This window comes from Leguminivora glycinivorella, chromosome 7 (assembly GCF_023078275.1).
Source record: "Leguminivora glycinivorella isolate SPB_JAAS2020 chromosome 7, LegGlyc_1.1, whole genome shotgun sequence".
Taxonomy (NCBI): Eukaryota; Metazoa; Arthropoda; class Insecta; order Lepidoptera; family Tortricidae; genus Leguminivora; species Leguminivora glycinivorella.
In genome coordinates, this window is record NC_062977.1 from 13774975 (window position 1) to 13792250 (window position 17276).

General features: G+C 35.5%; 1 pseudogene; it reads left to right on the forward strand.

Moving 5' to 3' along the window:
• LOC125227836 overlaps nucleotides 1–17276 on the forward strand; it is a 106509-nt pseudogene that overhangs the window by 39764 nt on the left and 49469 nt on the right.

Genomic DNA, 17276 nt, shown 5'->3' on the forward strand with positions numbered 1-17276 from the left:
AAAATGGTTTTAGAAAGAAAGAAAGAAAGAAAAGGCATTTATTGCAACCAAAAAGAAAAAGCATATGACACTTACATACTAAACAGTACAAAATCAGTTACATGGTCGGTTTAATTTATGCCACTCGTTGCAAAGGATCACCACTAGCATGTGCTCTGGCATCCGATTTTCATCACACAGCGCTTTAAATGTCTATTTCCGTGGAGCGTGAGTTAAGTCGGGCGATAGTGCAATAGGTACAATAAGCTACATCTATCGTAGATAATATATAATCGCAGTGAGAAAAATGTGTGGCACTGGGGACGAACAAGAATAGAACACATAAAGGCATAGTTTTATTTCTACAAATACTTCGTAAACTACCAAATATTTTATAGTGTTGTTTTGATGCGCCTGATACGATTTATTAGAGGTAGTAAAACTACATGACCAAGTGCTTATTGAAACTAACACTAAATTATAACATCAACTGCCGTTTTAAACAATATTACCAAAATGAGACTAAGTGACATTTCTTTAAACGTCCTTCTTTCTTGATATTTATACCTATATCGATCATAGGCTAGTTTCCTATACTTAAAATAAAACATTTTATGCAATGCACGAAATAAAGCACCACATATTTAGAAGAAAAATATGGACAGTAGTTATTTTTAAACATAATTTCTATTTTATGAGTCAAAGAGAAAGATATAAAGTAAATGAATTGACCGTGACGTCACTCCTCAGTATTTCATAGTAATTCCATATTAGAAAATCGTTTTGACAGTTCTTAAAAAGAAGCTGATTTGACTAGTAGGAAACTAGCCTATTATCGTATCCAATAAGCTAGTTTCCTACTAGTCAAATCAGCTTCTTTTTAAGAACTGTCAAAATGATTTGCTAATATGGAATTACTATGAAATACTGAGGAGTGACGTCACGGTCAGTTCATTTACTTTATATCATTCTCTTTGACTTATAAATAAAAATTAATAATTATGTTTAAACATAACTATTTGTCTTAAAATATTTTATTTTAATATAGAAACTAGCCCCTTATTCTTTACGTTTCGTGCAGTGATAAAATTTGTCCCTTTCCGACGTATTGGTGTGATAGAAAGGGACAAAGAAGCCTTGATACTTCTAAATAATATTTAAGGTTTATTAAAGTTCGAATCGGACTAAACGTGTTCAGTTCATTTGGATGTTATTAGTATTCAGCATTTGTGGGCTTAACGAGTAGCCTAATTAGCTTACAAGCCAAATGTTGTGTTTTACTGTTATATAGATTAACACCGTGTTCACGGCAAAATAACAAACAATGGATGTATTGCTAACGAAATAGAAAAATACAAAAAGTATTATAAAATTAAGACATTAAGAAAGTTGAATGAGACACAGGCACCGTACTACATTTACCTGATTTAAAATAAATATAAAAAAAAAACTAATTCACTAAAACGTACTCGCATAATTGTGAGTCATAAGACGCAACGCAACATAACACAATCTCCTGAGTAAGTGAGGACTTACACTCTACAATGAAATTAGTGTAATGAGCTAATGAGACATGTGTAAGATTTTTCAACTAAAAATACGTAAGCATTTTAAAGGTTTTTTTAAATTTGTTTTTTTAAAAAAGGTTAATTATTTGCGTTTACTAAAGTAAGTTTACCCATCGCAAAAGATTTATTCAAAGTATTGTTTCAATGGTGCTGACGCATTACGGTTAAGGTGATCGGTAAATAGTGTAAATACTGTTTGCTCATTTTCGAGTTTGGCCTCACGTTCAGCTATATCGAACGTGAGCTGGGCAGTAACTTTTTACTGAAATATTACCTAAACAACTATTTACATATCAAAGCCTACATATATTTTTAGATATCAATTTTTTTCTAAAGCTATTTTTTTAAACAGTGCATATCTTTAGCACTAATTTATGGTAGCAAAGATCTGTTACGGTAATACATATTTGACACATTGGCTATCACAATAGATTAGGTGCTGACTGAATATTAATTGTACCATGTAAATAATACCAAAACTTGATATAAATTCATACAAATCTACGAAACTTCTACGAAGTTTGACTTTGAAAGCAAATAATTGTAGTTTCAATTTAATATTGAGACTTTGTAAAAGTAATAGTAATAATTAACAAATAAATTCAAGAACCTTTTTGATTTTGTGAAGATTTTCAACCGCAGGGCAAATCGGTACAATGATTAAAGTTTTGGAGTATTTTCCAATCTGAAATTAACTTTCAATAAAAAGCGAGCAAGTTTTACATGCATTTGACACTTTATGAAATGCACGGCGGGGAAATTTTGTAGCTCCAGTAAGCTAACGTGTACCAACTGGGTCTATATTAAGTTATATTTGCTCCCCCCAAATTTTTGTACCTTACTTACTCCTATTTTCTTCAAGCTTAATAAGTGAGACAGAATAAAATTAAACACTCAAAATCGAGCGCTTGAAATTGAAAAACCGGTCAAGTGCGAGTCGGACTCGCCCACCGAGGGTTCCGTACAAACTTTCAAACTCCCCAGTTAAAATAATCTCATGTTTTCACATACCTCTAACGACTTGACTAGAAGACAAAAGTATAGGTACTAATAGCATTATTGTGTATAGCGCCATCTCTCGGTGAATTCGCTAACTAATTTGCGCGACCATAGTATGTTGGTTTTTCAGGGATCATTCTTTATAATGTTAACCGATTTAAACAATTTTTACTTTATTGGAAAGAAGATGATTTACGTAACATCTCGTATTAATTTTAAGTACTATATACATTCCAATGAACACAAGTTAAATTATAATCTATTGAAAATATTTCAACTTGTGCTGTCTTAAAGTAGTCACACTACTATGTATATAAATTAAAACCGAAATCATATGAAAGAAAAAGTGACCAAGTCCTCTGGTCCAGCCTCAGGCACCAGAGGACTTGGTCACTTTTTCTTTCATATGTGTAATTTATTTCGGTTTTACTATATACATCCGCAAAGGTGGGTAAATTAAAAGTAAACATCTGAAAAGTTTTTTGTGAATTAAAAAAAAAGTTTTCAAGATACAAACACGATTATATTTTTCCTGTAATATTTAGCATAAAAGCAATGTTTCCTAAAATTTTTATACTTTTTCTTTGGTAAACTTCGAAGATAAGAGGGGGGAACGGTATTTTTTTTACATTTTCCTTCAAAATTCTTTTTTTTTTCCACAACAAAAAAATTATAAAAAATAGTTTATTTACGTTCAATTTGAGCTCTTTCTAACGATACCCCACTTGGCCTAGTAACTTGAAATTTACAGTTTGCCGGGGCTATCATTTTGGCCATTTTCTACAATTAAAATGAATAAATTTAAAAAAATTATACCTTCTATTTGTAGAGCGTACCAACTCATGGCACAAATACAAAAGTTTGTGTGTCGTTAAGTTCGTACATCGTATAATATATCTATGTACCTATATAAGAGTCTCGTTGACGGTCCTCCTAATCAATATTGACTTATTTACCAAAAGAAACGTGAAAAAACACAAACACATTCCCAATTCAATGCAATGAAATGAAGGCGGAACGACAGCCATTACGAACGGGGCTAGGCAATTTGAATGCCAATTCATTGTTACGAAATCAATTTGTTTATTAAAAATGTAGCTTTGTAAGGCACTGAAAACCACACTGATTCAATTTTACCATTTTAAATAACAACAAAAATACATGACATTAAATTTCTCCACATGGACACGTACGTACGTACGTGCTGGATCTATATTTTATATCCCATTGCACGCCTTATAAATGACCGAGCTCCAAAGACCCGAGAAGTTAGAAGTTGAAGATAAAATAATAATAATACGTATTATAAGACATTCTTACACAGATCATGTACTGTACTGACGTGGGCTACTTATGATGTTGTGGATACTCAGAACAAATAATCCTCCTCCTCCTAATATACTTGTTTATTATATTTCCTAGCTTCATTCTTAGAGATTTGTTTACATGTTGTAGCTGGGCTCCACGTCACAGCCTTGCACGGATATTTAAGTAGGGAGGTTTAAAAAATCCCCTACTGGCAACACTCCTCAGTATCCATAATGTCGAAACGAAAAATGTGTGAAGAAAATGACGACATCGGGAGGAAGATTAAATTACTGGAATTACAATTACTACGAAATTCCAAGCGACAAAGAATCATGATTCATTCTGATCACGAAAATGAAGGTGAGTTTGTCAATAACCTACCCTCAAAAAATATTTTTTTCTTTTTATATGTTACGATACCCTCATAATGGTGATATTTTATTTTTTATATTATACATATCGTATAAAGTAATTTGTAATGATGTTAAGTGTGTAAGTAGCTCGTAAGCTACACAAGCCTGCACATATTGAAATTGCTAGTGTTCACTCGTGATGCGAGACGCCAACTGGGCCATCTCTTTCACGCAAAAATGTCCAATTATGATGCGAGACGCCAACAGGGCTATCTCTGTCATATATTTTAAATGATTAATCCCTACTTTGTATGTGTGATGCGAGACGCCATCAGGGCTATCTCTTTCACAAAATACATACAGAACTGATGTCGCATAACGCGTATTAAGACAGACTAATTGTTTTAGGATCAGATAGCGATGTGTCAGAAAACCTCGATCGAGGTGATTTATGTGCCTTCGCATCCCCGCCGCGCGTCGCGCGGGGCCCGGCGCCCGCGCCCACTCCCGCGCCTCGACCGCCATCGTCTCCCGCGCCGCCACCGCCGCCACCCGCGCCCGCGCCGCCAACTGTCACTAATGCGCCTTCGACTTCTGATCCTGTGAACACACAAGACTCTACAGATCTCGATGATGAGATTCTAGAAGTGTTAGGCGACGCACCGAAATCAGAAATAAAAATGGGGAAACCGACACATAAAGATTTAGCATCGAGATGGCAAGAGATTCTAGATAAAGGGTTAGTCAAAGAGACTAAAGATAAATTAACTGAATCCTATCTTATTCCTGAAAACTGTGATTTATTAGTTGCGCCATTGCTGAATCCGGAAGTGAGAACGGCGTTAGCGGAAAATCTGGTAAAACGAGACAACGCCATTATGATGAAACAAAATCAGATTGCCATAGCGATTGCCGCTCTTAATCAAGCGGCCGAGTTAATAATTGCTAAAGAACGACACACCAAGATCTTGAAACCGATTAGCGACGCTTGCAGGCTCCTGTGTGATAGCCACTGTTCGGATACTAAGACGAGGCGCGGATTCGTCATTTCAGCGATTAACCCTGATATGAAAGATGTACTTAGCGAAACCAAGCGCAACAAGTTTTTGTTTGGAGATAATGTATCCGAGAAATTAAAATCTGCAAAAACAATAAAACAGTCCGGAGCCGACCTGAAACAAGCAAAAAATTTTCGTTCCAACAAATTTCACATAAATAACTTCGTGAAAACGGATCGTTACAATGGCAATAATCGTTTAAACTGGAAGACGACGCCTCGGAAAATAAGGCCGAAAGCCGACTACTCGTACAGCGGGAGGAGTCGCCAGTCGCAGCGCAGCGAGCCACGCCACGGCCACGGCTCTCAACGACGGGGGACCGCGGAGCGCCCGGCCTGGAGGAGCAGGAGACGATAGACGCAGAGGTAGCGTACGCCGGCCGGCTTCGATATTACTTGTCACAGTGGGAACAAATCACGGACGATCAGACAGTTTTATCATGGTTACAAGGATATAAAATTCCATTCACTTGTACACCTTTTCGTCCTGATGCTCCAAGTGTTTATCCGAAATCAGATACTGAGCATACTGAATATTCTAAAGCAATAGGGTCATTGTTAAAAATGCAGGCTATCTCAGAATGTGATCACGTAGATAACGATTTTTTATCAAGCATATTTCTTGTTCCAAAACCAAATGGCGACAAAAGGTTTATTTTAAATTTAAAATGTTTAAATAAATTTATAAAACCTCAACATTTTAAAATGGAGGATTATAGGACAGCGTCAAAACTAATAACCAAAAATTGTTTTATGGCATCTATTGATTTGAAAGACGCATATTTTTTAATCCCTGTACATGAACATCACCAACGGTTTCTTCGGTTTAAATATAACAATAAGTTATATAAATTTAATGTGAAGTACATTAAATTGGTTTATGTACTGTTTTCACTTAACTGTTTAAACCTGTTATAGAAAACTTGAGATCGAATGGTTACATGTCAGTTATCTATCTAGACGATATACTTTGCTTTGGTAGAACTTACTTAGAATGGCAGGAGAATGTAACTTTTACTAAAAATATGCTTGAAAATCTTGGGTTCATAATTAATGTTGAGAAAAGCTGTTTGGCACCAAAACAGCAATGCAAATTCTTAGGATTTATATTTGATTCAGTGAACATGACACTTAGTCTCCCGGAGAATAAGAAAGCTAAAATACTAGAACAATCAATTAAGTTTAAATCACTTACAAAATGCAAGTTACGCGACTTTGCCGCGTTTATCGGACTCCTGACATCCGCCTGCCCAGCCGTCCAATATGGATGGCTGTACACTAAACAATTTGAAAGACATAAATATCTTTGCCTTTTAGAAAACTCAAATTACGATCAAGTAATCTCGTTGCCTAGTAAATTTAAAGATGATTTTAATTGGTGGATTGACAATGTAGGGTCCAACAATCCCTTTAGATTTAACAAATTTAAATTGGAGATCTTTTCAGACGCTTCTTTAAGCGGATTTGGATCATTTTGTAATAGTCAGGAAGTTTACGGTTTTTGGAAAGATAATGAAAAAGACATGCATATTAATAGCCTAGAATTAATAGCTGCCCTTTTTAGGTTTAAAGACATTTGCAAAACACGTGTCAAATTGTGAATTGTTACTAAGGATTGATAATGTTACTGCCATTTCTTGTATTAATCGCATGGGCAGTATTCAATACCCACATTTAAATAGCATATGTCGCGACATCTGGCAATGGTGTGAAGACAGAAAAATAATACTATTTGCGTCTTATATAAATACTCATGAAAATATAGAGGCAGACCATCTTTCGCGCAAAAAATTTACTGATACAGAATGGGAGTTATCTGATGATGCTTTTCAAGTGATTGTAAATACCTACGGCTATCCTACAATAGATTTGTTCGCTAGCCGAAGCAACGCTAAGTGCCGCCGGTATGTGTCGTGGAAGAACGACCCAGACGCCTGGGCAGTAGACGCATTTACAATCACGTGGAATAATACCTTCTTCTACGCATTTCCACCTTTTTCCATCATATTAAAAATCTTACAGAAAATTATATTAGATAAAGCCGTAGGAATTTTGGTTGTGCCATATTGGCCTACTTAGCCCTGGTTTCCAATTTTGAGAAAAATTGCCACGTCGAGTTTCATACATTTTGAACCAAATCCTAACTTGTTAAAATCTCCTTTCAGATTGTCCCACAACTTGAACAAGACGCTTACATTGGTTGCCGTGAAATTGTCCGGAAATCGTTATCACAGAAATTATTGAACGATACGTCCATAGAGATTATAATGTCATCCCTTTCAGAAAATACTTACAAGCAATATGACAGTTGTTTAAATAATTGGTTAATTTACTCTAATAATCATTGTATAAATTATTTGAAGCCGTCTGTTACCGATGTTATAAATTTTTTAGCATTTATTTATGAAAATGGTGCTCAATATGGTACAATAAATTCGCATAAGTCTGCGATTTCTTTGTTGTTAGGTCCGGCATATCTAGAAGACGAGCGAATTAAAGATTCATGAAAGGTGTATTTCGTCTAAGACCGACTGCCCCTAAATATGATTTAACTTGGGACCCTGGTATTGTTCTTCGTTATTTATCAAATAAAGGGCCAAATGATTCACTTGATTTAGAAAATTTATCAAAAAAGTTGTCAACATTATTGGCACTTGTAACCGCACATAGAGTGCAAACTTTGACCTTGATTAAATTAAATAATGTTAGTATTATAGATAATACAGAGGTCTTAATTAGGATACCAGATCTAATAAAAACATCCCGCTTAAATTCAACACAACCTTTATTAAAATTGCCATTTTTTGATCAAAATCCAAATATATGTCCAGCGAGATGTTTGATTTCTTACATTAACAAAACCAGGTCTCTGCGGTCAGGTGATCATGACAATTTATTCATTAGTTACAGAAGACCTCACTCGAAATTATCATCCCAGCGACTAAGCCATTGGATTAAGGACACACTAAAACAGAGTGGTTTAGACACGATACCACCATATTCGGTGCACACAGCACCCGGCACGCGGCTACATCCAGAGCCGGCATAAACTTAGATGTGATTCGAAAAACGGCGGGTTGGACTCCGTCCTCCTCCGTGTTTGCTAAATTCTATAATAGGGAAATTGCAGTCGACCACAAAAATCAATTCGCTCGGCATAAACTTAGATGTGATTCGAAAAACGGCGGGTTGGACTCCGTCCTCCTCCGTGTTTGCTAAATTCTATAATAGGGAAATTGCAGTCGACCACAAAAATCAATTTGCTCAAGCAGTTCTGTCTTGTACTTCACACACTAATTAAAATTGTTTAATAATGCTAAATATAAATAAGATACCTAGTTTATTTTTTCGTTTCGAAATAAAATGTTGAAATATTTTTTCTTTTTTGTATTAATATTATTTCTCTCAACATCTACAACATGTAAACAAATCGCTAAGAATGAAGCTAGGAAATATAATTAATGATCAAACGAACTTACCTGTACGTGAAGTTCGATCATAATTATATGAGTAGCTTCATTCGACGCGATTATTAATAACCCTCCCAATAAATTCCCACCCCATAAAAAAAAAAAGGCTTTTAACGAATATGAATATCGGGATACACGGTATGGATCGGGGAACTGAGGAGTGTTGCCAGTAGGGGATTTTTTAAACCTCCCTACTTTAAATATCCGTGCAAGGCTGTGACGTGGAGCCCAGCTACAACATGTAAACAAATCGCGTCGAATGAAGCTACTCATATAATTATGATCGAACTTCACGTACAGGTAAGTTCGTTTGATCATTAATTATGTGCTCGTCACACAAATTAATGCCCTTACCGCATAATGCATAGCAGGCACTAAGCCAAACCAGTTGTCAAACTTATTTTACGCTTTGAAATAAATTGCCAGTGTCAGAAGTGTCAATTTCCCAATTTGGTTTCTAGTTATCATATGAAATTTAGGTACTCTCTAATTTATTACTTACTCGTATAGTCCCTTTGATATTCCGCTTAGATTGAATATTTTCTATTTTTAATGTTTATGTTGAAAATTGCCTTCGTTATTTGTTGGATTTGTATTATAAGAAGAATTCAACATCATATTATAATAAGATCTTTTTATATTAAAACGCTCTATCAAGCTATTAGGTAATTAAAACAATTAAGTTTATTAAATCTCCCGTATATTACAAGGAAAATTGCGAACAAGATATACATTATGAATTTCTGTTTTTGACAGTCCCGAGAAATTTGTTGTTATTCTTTACCTTTTTTATTTTTTTTTATCTTTTACATCATTTATCTCTAACACGAGGTTTATTTGCCCCTTAAAAGTTGATTTAAGTAATTAAAAAAAATGTGGCATACAAATAAAAAGTTTGACAATGAGTCCTATAACTCCTCTAAGTACTATAATCATATAGAAAGCACTTTAAATTGAAGTCATTTGAACTTTGTTAGGTACAATAATAATTATTATTTACTATGCACATTAAATATCCCGTGACATTAAGCACTATTGTTATCTACGAGTGTCTGCTTAGAATATTGTAGAAAACTTATCTTTGCACAAACAAATAAGTAATAACCTTTCGGCTACTGATGTTGAAGTACCCCAACTCGCTTTGATCTTTAAGAGAGATACATTATCGTAATTGTTATCTAGGATACCTATTGAAAACTATAAATAAACAAACGCGTCGTAGATTAATTATAAAAATAATCCATTAATTAGAATAAACAGAGCTTACGAAAGTAGGTGATTAATATAAAAATAAAATACGCCCGGCGCTCGTGCACCAACAACGCTTACCGATAGCTGGCGGGCGCACTTTGTTATGTAAAATACTCGCACTTTGTACCTAATTAATTAATTGACAATTTTTTTTTTTTTTTTTTCAAAGTTAATGTAGTACCACAGTGTAATAAAGAGTACTATCGTACAGTATGGCCACTCCCGCTCCCCGTTGAAAGTGCCGCCCACCCCCTGTCGAATACCTCACAGTTACCGCCTGTCAAAAACGCGAACAGTCGACTTGTCATATCTCACTCATACAAGCATGGTACGCGTTCACCTACACGAGCTTAGACTGTGTGCTAGGAACGCGCCACTTTCATATATTTGATCGCCAGTGTCCGAGATGTGGTATTACTTATACTGTAACCTTATAATTGAGGTTAATTTTAAGCAATAATTTTATTTATGATTTATATAAATAAAATAAAAATGACTCCTAATCATTTAAAATCATCCTTACGACTCTTACGAGTACATTAACTAATTTCATAATACATTTATCTAAATATAATATTATGTATCTATAGATTACCTGCAACACCTTATTAAAAGGTTACCCCTGCCCTGCCAGTTTGTAAATAAATGTCTGCCACTCCCATTTGTAGAAGACCAGGCCCCGTAGCCGAAATCCGACGCCAAAAATGCTACGCCGCTGGCTCTGTCGCGCCAATTCGCAAGCGTGATAGAGATAGATATACTAGCGCCGTTTCATACGATTGTGTAGAAGACCTGAGAAAAATATACTCGTAGGTTGTACAGGTACTCGTTAACTTTTCAACTAAAAAATACACACAGTCAGACAGCACTGCCGAAAACTAATCAAGCTACTTTTGAACTCTTGTTTTCGAAACGCCAACAATCGTTCGGAGCAAGAGTTCGAGCAAAGCTGAAGAGAGGCCCTTTCGAAAGTTTATAACCAGAAGCCAGTCCTAAATATACCCTAACTACACGTGCGACATAATAATATAATACAGGGTGGAAAAATCAAATGCCACGTGGATGGCAACTACCTTAAATATTGTAAATAGCACATTTTGTGTAAGGGAGACTTTCCTTTGTTTTTGAAAACAATAAATTCTGAATTTAAGGATCAGTCGGAACTAGAACCGGTCACATGTGACAAAAAATAACGTGCCGTATTTTATGATGAAGATTGAAAGGGTTACTGATAAGGTTAATTTTTCTCTAAATAACAAATACAATCAGAATAACGGAAGGCCATGAAAATTTGGCACATTATTTGGCACGTTATTTTTTGTCACATTTGACCGGTTCGAGTCCCGACTGAAGCAAGCGATTTTTCATAAATCCTTAAATGCAGAATTTATTGTTTTTAAAAACAAAGGAAAGTCTCCCTGACACAAAATGTGCTATTTACAATATTTAAGGTAGTTGCCATCCATGTGGCATTCGATTTTTCCACCCTGTATAATGGCGCGGCGCAGTGTTATCATAAGTTTAAGTTTGGTAGGAAATTTCTACAAATAACGGCTGTATTCGGACAAAGCTAATAAAATATTCACTGCAATACGATAGGGTCCAATAGATCTGTCTTTGTGAAAAGTGACATTTTTGGTTGAAGACATCGGATTTGACCCTCTGACGGATATGGTATTGTATCGCTAAGAAATCTTGTAACCATCTTGTTAAGTAAGACTAGGGTTGCAAATAGAAAAAAAAACAAATGTTTTTTTTTCAAAATTATGAAAAAAAAAACATGAAAAAAAACCGAGCACCATGGTTTTTTTTCTACATATGTTTTTTTTTCAGATGAACAAATAATTCGACAATACCGGTTTTTCGTGACTTGTAACTTGTTTCAATAACAAAACATACATTTTAATTCGATTAACATTCAGTATACAAACGTTTATTGGGGAATCCCCGATGCTGCGTGCATGCAGCGTGGAGAGGCGGTGGTGTTGCCAACAGTAAATAGTGATAACTACCAACTACAGATTTCGTAAATGTTACTTTTATAAGACCAGAAATTAAAGTTATTTGATTAAATTCGTTTAATAGTTGACATTAAGTCTAAAAAACCGTATAAAAGTATTAACTGCTTTGCAAATGTTGAGATTTCGTACTTTAGAAAAAAAAACATACTCCAGAAAAAAACTGTTTTTTTTCATGTTTTTTTTTTCAAGCCAGAAAAAAAACTGTTTTTTTGCAACCCTCAGTAAGACTAAGTAAAATATCTTGGCATTATTACCGAAGCCTCAGGCAAAAGTTAAAAGCAAGTACTTGATCCAAAATTAACAATCAAAGAAAATATTCGTTTCTATATAAAGGAGATGAGAGAGACTACCTGTATAAGTTACGTACATTGAAAATAACAGGAAAGATACCTATGTAATGCAAAATAATTACACACACCTTTAGGGACCTTTTATCATTGTGTTTTCCCGGAGTTTATGTGAAGAAGTAAACAAACCGGCTTTAATAAATAATTTTATGAGATGCCGCGTCCTCTCATTAATCTCATTATTAAAAACGCTTTGATATAAAATACTCGGAATTTCCAATATCCTAGGCTGCAAAGATCCATGGTTTCAAGGATTTATGACTTTCATATAGAACTATTCATGTATTTGTTTATGTATATCACTACTGAAATATAAAGCTAGGATTAATTTAGTACGAACCAGATCGAATACGCATAGTTTACCAGATTAATAGAAAAAATATACGCTGTATTTGCACACGTGTGACCTATACGACAGAATGTATCATCATCTACGTAGCCAGCGCGTCGACCTTGCCTTTATTCCGAGACTTATAAAGTCACCAAAATATTTACTATTTCTTTAAACGTAGCCCACGCAGCAAATGAAAATCCCTTTCATTAATCTGTTTGAGTTTGATCCAGTTAGACGATTTTAATTAGTTCTGACTCGACTGTTAATTATACGCGTACCAAGGTATAAGTATCATCTATTTACGAACAAAATAGTTAGGTATTATTACATTGTATTTTTACAAAATAATCCTAGTCGTTAAGATGTTTACGAGTTTTTAGCGTCTTGTGTTTTTTTTAAACATACCTTCCTACTCGTTATTAACGAGTCGTTAATTAGTTGTGAAATATAAATGGTTCATATTGTTGTATATTATCAATTAAATTAACAGTTATTTTTTTGTTGCAGATGTGATGACTACGCGTCTTGATAGAAAAGTTCAATCGCATGGATCGAAATGCTTCCATCCTCACAACCTCCATGACAAGGCGTGACGGCTGGCGGTACATCCAACATGGCGAATGTCACAGACGCTTTCTGTGTGCCAGGCGCCACGAACTTCAACAAGGCTTATAGCCGGCTGCACGGCTACATCGCTCTGGTCATCTGCGTCGTCGGATCGGCCACCAACTCTATCAACATCGCAGTACTCAGCCGTCGCGAGATGACCAGCTCAACCAACTCCATCCTCACCGGCCTCGCCGTCGCTGATCTCCTCGTCATGCTCGAATACATACCCTACGTGATACACATGAACATCAAAATTGGCCACAAATCAATCAGAACACATACACTTGGGCGGTTTTTGTCTACTTCCATTCTATCTTCAGTCAGACCTTTCACACAATATCGATCTGGTTGACAGTTACGCTTGCAGTGTGGAGGTACGTCGCTATAGCGTATCCTCAAAAGAACCGGACTTGGTGTAGCAAGAAAAACACGACTACAGCCATTGTGAGCGCGTATGTGATTTGTCCGTTTCTTTGTCTTCCTATATATTTTGCAATGAATATAGTGCCAAGTGAAGTGACGCATCACAACAATTCTGAGTTTGCAGAGGACTTAGCTCTGCCAGAAAATCGGACCGTTTACGTGCTAGAAATGTCTAAGAACGTAGAATTCGTTCACGGCAGTTATGTGGATATACAGTGTAATATTAAAACTCGTCCCTAGTATAGCGTTATCAATTCTAAGTTTGTGTCTAATTTCTAAATTGACTATCACGGAAAGAAGAAGACAGATACTTTTGAAGCGTTCAACTGTGGGACCAAACGAGGTATGTAATTATTTCTTATAAACATTTCAAACTAAACATTCATTATGTAAACTATCTCTCAAAACTGACTAGTAAATAAATAAAATGCAGGCAGGTTTGCTGTTATTAACTCGACTGACGTGATAATATGTATATACCAAGAGTTAATTATTTTTAAAACTAGAGACATTAGTGAAATTTTACGAATGCTTAGTTCTGCCATTTTTTTATCTTCTTTCAGGACAACAGGTTAAACAGTGCTACCACTACCTTTAACCCTAGAAAACCTCGAAGTGTACTCTGTAACTATTTAAAGCATTTTACTGTTTAGAATCTGTCTTGAAATCTGACCTGACAACCCATACGATTTGACAGTTCGCGCATTTCTAATACAAGGCTTGTACCTTTCGAGAAACGGGCCCCTGGGGCCCATTTCTCGAAGCTACAAGTTACAATTTACAAGTGGTAGTCAATGTCTAACGCCATGGCTTGCATGGGCGACGATCGCGCGATGGTCGCGCGACGGCGATACGACGCATACGAAATCAAACCTTATCGATATGGAAGTATGAGACGCGACGGCGACGGTCGCGCGACCGTCGCCCACGCAAGACACGGCGTATATATGACAAGTTGGATAGAAACTACCGCTTGTAACTTTCTGTTTCTGTTTCTGAAAATAGAGTTTTATACAGTTTCACTCACCTAAAAATAATGCAATTGAACATACAACAGTTCTCAAAGTTGGCACGTTGCTCCTGAAACAATTGAGTAGCTTAGCTTCAAATTCATAATAATCGCCTTAGGAAATATAAATACTTATATTATGTTTCCGTTTTCAACCTAAAAGCCTAAATTTGATAATTGAAGATATCCGAGCGTAAAATGAGTAACTCAATTTTGTCATTAATCTAAGCATTTTTTACTTACTTGGGTATAAAAAAGTGCTTTGAATTTCTTTTTTCCCGTTTTGGAACCTATTGAAACGGAGACATTGACGGTTTTTTTTTAATACTACGTCGGTGGCAAACAAGCATATGGTCCACCTGATGGAAAGCGGTCACCGTAACCTATAGTTCCAAGGAGGATTCGGGTTGCCGATGACTCAAAGGACAATAGACGGAACAAATTAGTTCCGTACGTAGGTCCTTCCGTCACCAGCACACCACACCTTCGTTGAGCTCTGGCAGCCTTATTCTTCGCATTTACATGATGACCGTAAATTTAAGTTCAGCGAACAGGAAATCAACTCGCTTTAGTGGTAATCCTAGATTTTCAGTATATTTTTCAAACTTAGTTAGATTTACAAATTCCATTTGCTTAAAAATTCATTTCAAGTTAGTTATAATTAGAAATGTAAATAAATCTGTATTCAATTTATCTTAAGGCGATGTACTTACTCAACTGAATTACCTACGACGATCTTACTATGCAAGTGAACATCAAGCCAATTCCTACACGGGTATATTTTTAGGACATCTAAAGGATGTCATTCGGATATCGTGCATTTCGCTCGTGCTAGCCCGTAGTTGTATTGGCGCGAGCGAGACGCACGATGACGGAATGACATATTTTCGATAATTGTTCTGATATCGGTGAACGTTTGAATTGGCCTGTTTAGCTTAAAAGTTTATTATCTCGAGTTAGAGTTAAGTAGCGAGGCGATATTTACTTAAGATAGAGTTAAACGTATTAAGGGGTTAAAGTAACGTAAGAAGGTGCTCACTAAAATTAATATTACTTAAACTGTATATTTTACTTCAGCTTTATTACCTACAAATAAATACATGAGGGAAAGTTACACGATTGCAATCGTTATGACATTACGTAACTACGAGTGCGTTAAAATACGTCATGTTGGTATACTTATAATATTGTATTTTGTAATGACATACTTCTCGCACTTATAACGAAATGTACTATTTTTACAAGCTTTTATTCAACTTGCCTTGTTAGGCCGTTTTCACATTATCCGATCCGATATCGGATGTCGGAAGGATTTCAATAGAAAAAATCCAAGATGGCGCCTGTAATGTATGGGATATCGGTCCGACATCCGATATCGGATCGGATAATGTGAAAACGCACTTGGTATGTTAGTGTGCGTCAAAACGTAGAAGCTAAATTTGCCCCACTTCCCGATTTCCGATTGAGCTCAAATTTCTCACACATATGTAAATCACGTGACAATGCAATATTATGGTATCATGGAGCTGATCTGATGATGAAGAAGAAAGGTGGTCATAGGAACTCTGTTGTGAAACGTCGTATCCCATCGAGTAAGGGGTTTTTAGAAACGTCTCGGAGAGCAGTAGATGACTGTTGAAAGAAAGGTACAGTCAGCAATAAAAGCTTGTTCCAAAAATGACATTTTTGCAAAATCTTATTTAACATTTTGTTTCTAATTTTCCATAATACCTACGGCATGCCATACAGACAACGACCAAAAATAATTGGAATAAATTCTTCATTGATGTCCATTTATAAACAAGTAAATTGTTCCTACATTTAAATACATTTTAACACAGAACTTAATTTAGATAGAAGAAACAAATTCATATATTTGTATAGGGGCCGAGCGTGTCAAATTTTGTACTGAAGTTGATTCTTGCCTGTAATTTTAAATATGTCTCAGGCTCTTGATTGTTCATAATTTTTGTGTTGTTGCAATTGAATATCACGTAACGAGGCATTTTTTATGTTTTGGTTGACTTCAACTTACAAAAATTGACGCCCGAAAGCTGCAAGCTGCGAGTAAAGACGGACAACTCAGTGGATTTCACTGAGTTCATTTGACACGCTAAGTAGATACGTTTGCTTGATCTATGGTATATATGACATCTGTGCATTTTAACAAGTAAACTCGACTTAGATGATTGAAAATCTAAGGTAATTCAGTTATAAATAAAGCTCGCCCTTGTTATATTTAAAGATTTTTACATAAAGTCGTTCATTAAGCCCTCGCAATTTTAAATTAAATTCTGGCTTTTCCTCTTAAATTAGAGAAACAACACTCATTTAAACTTATGCGTAGAATTGTATTTCGGAACTTTTTTGTTTTTATTAATTTTTATCTTTATCCCCATTTTACTGTATGCGAGTCAATTTTCCCTTGGTTGTCTTTCTCCTTTTAGTACAAGATCTTTCATCATTTCCTCAAGGCATTAGCTGGAAGGATGGAAAAAATCCCATTTAGGGATAAAGCTCTCCTTTGAACATTTCCTTTTTTCTTATT